Source organism: Lonchura striata, chromosome 36, assembly GCF_050655825.1.
Source record: "Lonchura striata isolate lonStrDom1 chromosome 36, ASM5065582v1, whole genome shotgun sequence".
Taxonomy (NCBI): domain Eukaryota; kingdom Metazoa; phylum Chordata; class Aves; order Passeriformes; family Estrildidae; genus Lonchura; species Lonchura striata.
The window spans coordinates 3751306-3756062 of NC_140738.1; the positions used below are offsets into that span (position 1 = coordinate 3751306).

Sequence of the window (4757 nt, forward strand, 5' to 3'; positions counted from 1 at the left end):
CTTGCAAGGACCATTCGCCTCAGCTCAGGTTCTACCACCTGCCGCTCTACAGAGGCAGTCAACCTCGATGCAAAGTCTATGAAGGGCTTGTCAGCCCTTTGAACAACAGTCAGAAAGGGCTCCATTGGAGCAGCCATTTCTAGGGCCTGGATTATAGCTGCCAAGCCTAACGTCCGGCATTGATCAAGCACAAGAGGATCGTATCCAGCCTGCCCCCGAGGATCAACATAATTTCCTGTGCCCATCAACATGTCAGCGTTAACAACACGCCTGGGATCCTGCTGCCCCCGTGTAGCATTCTTCCGCACTGCACTAGCCACTAGACTAACCCATTTGTCCTCAAACAGGTCAAACTGCACAGGGTTAAAAAGAGCCTGTGCCACAGCGCGAATATCAAAAGGCATCAGCAGGTCAGTAACAAGTAGCCGAATCGTGTGCATAACCTCATCAGACCCAAGACCATATTGTGCCACAGTGTCTCGGATTTCCTTCAACACCTTAAAAGAAAAAGGCTGATGAGTGTTGTGAGTAACACCCCTGAGCACAGGGAAAGCCTGAAGACCCCCTGGCAAGGCTGCATTGTCCACTGTTTCATGTCCCGTGGACTCTGGGACAGTGGAAGCTCCTGGGCTGCGAGGCAGTGCGACATCACTAGACACCACACCTCCTGCAGCATCAGCAGAGCCAGAGGAGCCTTCCCCTTGATCCGGCAGGCTCTGCGAGGGACCAAGGTCACACATCTCCTCAGCCTTATCGAGGACCTCCTGCCAGAACCGCCCGTAGTTTCTCGGGCGCACGGTCACCTGGCAAGGGGGAAGGGTCCACAAGGACGACGGGGAGGATCCACGGCCACGGGGAGTCACCGGTCTCCGGCCAGCCGCGTCAGCAGTCCCGGCCCCCGCGGCAGGCGGGGAAGATGGAGCCGACCCAGCCGGCGTCCCAGCAGTGCCCTCCGCACCATCAGCAGAGGACACTGTGGCGGACGCAGGCAGCGGCGCGGACCGCAATCCCAGCTCAGCACTCCTGTCCCCCGGGGCGGGGGAAGGGCGGGATGTAGAGGGAGACGCGGAGCGCGGAGAAATGTCACTGCGGGACGACACAACGGAGGCCGGCACGCCCCCAAGGAGTTTCGGACCCGCAACACGCAACTGCCCGGCGGGCACCGCCCCCATCAGGCAGGACCGGACGGGCTGCCCGCCTGCTGGGGCGGAGCCCGACGGAACAGAGACCACTGCCTGCGCATGCCCAGCAGGCTGCGCAGGCTCAGGGATTGGAGCTGACTCATCCTCGGAAGATGAACCCGAAACCAATCCGGGCGAATCCGCCTGGGTCGCTTTCAAGGGGAACGTGACCCCGCAATTCGGGCAATTCACCTTCACTGAGCCAGATGCAACCCGAGGCGAGGGCTGGTCCACAAGCCCCCGTTCGCCCCCGAGCGCTGGGAAGGCACAAAGAGGAAGTGCTTTCCCCTTCGTCCCACCACGCCGGCGGCGCGGGGCAGGGCGGGGCGGTCGGACCCGCTCCACCAACCGGACGCTCGGAGCCAGCGGGCTGGGAGCCCGGGGCTCCCCAGAGGAGAAGCCGTCCTCCGACTCACTCTCCTGGGCACAAGGGGAATCCGGGCCACGCCCCAGGGACTCGGCCTCCCCAACATCAGAGGTAGAAAAATTTCTCAGAGAATCACGAGAGCCACCAGTGTCGGAGCCCTGCCAGATGGCATCCAATCTCTTCCACAACATCATCAGCGGCCCAATGCCTTCAAAACGATTATCAAGCAGGGCATCAATGAGGCGTTCCCCCACAGGACCCCAATTCTCCCAGGACAGAGCCTCGGCAAGACTGGGAAAGAATCCCTGTTCCCTTGCCCATAAAAACAGCCTCTCAAAATCATCCCAATAAAAAAGAACGCGTTTCCGCTTCAACACCTCCCTCCAAACGCTCAAAGCCACTGACTCCTCCCTGATGCTCTCAAAACTCTCCATTACCAACAATAGCGACAGGCAGAGCGCTGGACAGAGAGAGAAAAAAAAACTCACCCGCGTGCTTTCAGCCTAAGCTGCAATACACGTCGGTGGTCACCAGATGTCGCTGTGGGACACGTGAAAGCACAACGCGGACCACCTGCTGCTTGCAAGGTAAAAAAGGAACGTTTATTATCTGACTCTGTCTTTTATACCTTCCCAAGGGTGACACTGGATTGGAGAGTGAATGGGCCACCTCTCCAAAGACATTGGACAAACCACCAGTACATCAAGTGTTCTCCACCCCCATAAAAGAATGTAAACAATACGTTGTTTACAGAAATTGTGTGGGAAAGTTCTCCAAAGGAATGTAAACTCAGAAGGCTTTAGGAAGTCTTAAGAATCAGGGTGACACAACCCAGGCCACAGGCACCTGGATAATCCACGTCCTTGATGTCCTGGTCACACAGCCCTGGCCCCTTTTCCCCGTGTCAGTCTCTGGGGTGGATCCTGTGGAACATCCTTTGGTGGAGGCTGTGGCTCCAGGGGAACCGGGGGGACACTGGGGGACAGGGACCCTGCTGGGCGTGAACAGCATTGGACTTGTTGGGAGAAACTGTGAGGGGGAGCTGGGGTGGAGTGACCAACCCAGTGACCTCACAGAGCCCTCCTGGGATGTCACACAGCCCCTCTGGGATGTCACACAGCCCCTCTGTGAAGTCACAGCCTGGTCTGAGATGTCACAACCCAATGTCTAATGTCACACACCTGGTCTCTGACGTCACAGACAAACCTGTGACCCCATAGTCTGTTCTGGGATTTCAGATCCCTGTTCTGAGTTGTCCCAAGGATGGCCTATGATGTCATAACCCCTTGATGGCCTCACATAAGCCACTCTGTGATGTCATGGACCATTCTGTCATAGATCACCCATGTGATGTCATAGATCACTCTCTGACCTCATGTGACTAGATGATAAATTATCTCCACCAGGTGAGCTGACACCTGGAGCTTGTTCTCCAAAACCCCAGGCCTATGGAAACCACACAAATCCCATTGTGGGAGAAGGGGAACTGGAAGTTCACAAGCCTCAGTGTCCTGCCAGCTCAGCCGGGCCCACGGGAATATTGGGGTCCATGACCATCAGGGATAACCAGAGAGACCCCCAGGACAGAAGAACACATGGGTAAAGGGGAGGGGAAATATGTTAATGATTCTGAGGAAATGATTATCAGATGTGTGTTTAGTCCGGGACAATCAATGGATATGTGTGCAAAATACAGAATATGAACAGAAACTTTCCTGTACTCAGCATGCTCGACTTTGGGAGGAGCTATCCCCCGTGCATCTGGCTGAATAAAGAATGCTGCTTCTTAATGCTGCACTGGTGTTAAGGAGTTTTCTGTTTTACCCAATTTTTGGTAACACTCCACTCCCAAGGAAAGCTCTGTCTCCTGCTGCTCACAAACAGAGAAGGGCTGGTGGCAGATGTGGGGGTTGGAGGCTGCGTGGGGCACAGGGACCATGAAATAATCAAGTTTTCAATGATCTGTGACAGAAGGAGGGGCAGCAACAAAACTTCCATGCTGGAATGAGGAAGGGCAGATTTTGGCCTATTTAGGATGCAGATTTAGGGAGTACAAAATCAGGTACTGATTTTTTTTAAGGGAAACATCCAGGGAGGATGGACACATTTCAAGAAAGTAATCTTAAAGGGGAAGGAGCAGCCTGTCCTGGTGTGGCAAAAGATGAGCTGATGAGGAAAATGACTGTCATGGCTGCCCATGGAGCTTTTGTGGGAAGTCAAGGGAAAGAAGAGGGTGCATCAACTTTGGACCGAAATTCAGGCAACTTAGGAAGTGTTTAAGGACCTTGTTAGATCACGGAGAAAGAGAAGTTGAGAGGTGAAATCTCAATTAAAACTTAACCTGGCCACTTCTGTGAAAAATAATAGAAAATGTTTCTATAAGTAAATTAATAGCAAAACATAGGATAAAGAGAACCTCCACTATTCTTTAGTGGATGCAGTGGAGAATATAAGAACTAAAGATAAGGAAAAGCCTGAGCTACTTAAGACCTTGTTTGTCTCAATTTTCAATATTAGGATAGGATGTCCTCAAGACAAGAGTTCTCCTGAGCTGGTAGATGGGCACAGGGAGCAGAACAGGCCCCTGTAATCCAGGAGGAAGCAGCTGCTGACCTGCTGAGCCACTCAGATGCTCACAGGTGGATGGGATGAGATGGGATCCATCCTAGGGGGATGAGGGAGATGGGGGATGAGCTCCCCAAGCTGCTCCCCACCATTTACCATCAGTCCTGGCTCACCAGGGAGGTCCCAGAGCACTGGAGGTGACAGTGTGAGCCCATCCCCAAGAAGGGCTGGAAGGAGGATCTGGGGAGCTCCAGGCCTGTCAGCCTGACCTCGGTGCACGGCAAGGTTATGGAACAGATCACCTTGAGAGCCACCACAGGGCACCCACAGGATGGCCGAGGGGTCAGAGCCAGCCAGCGTGGATTTAAGAGGGGCAGGTCCTGCCTGAGCAACCTGATCTCCTTTTATAACCAGGTGACCCACCTGTGGATGTGGGAAAGGCTGTGGATGTGTCCATCTGGACTTCAGCAAAGCCTTGGACACTGTCTCTGACAGCATTCCCTGGAAAAGCTGCAGCTCACGGCTTGGGCAGGTTCCCTCCTGGCTGGGAGATGGAAGAGCTGGCTGGAGGCTGGGCCCAGAGAGGGGTGGGGATGGTGCTGCACCCAGCTGGTGTCCAGTCCCTGGTGCTGTCCCCAGGGATC

General features: G+C 54.6%; 1 long non-coding RNA gene across 1 annotated transcript; it reads left to right on the forward strand.

Moving 5' to 3' along the window:
* The first annotated feature begins 1997 nt into the window (after positions 1-1997).
* On the forward strand, positions 1998-3343 carry LOC146764049 (uncharacterized). The gene is made up of 2 exons (XR_014950974.1): positions 1998-2135; positions 2955-3343. It is a non-coding gene; the product is annotated as an uncharacterized LOC146764049 (long non-coding RNA).
* The last annotated feature ends 1414 nt before the right edge of the window (positions 3344-4757 follow it).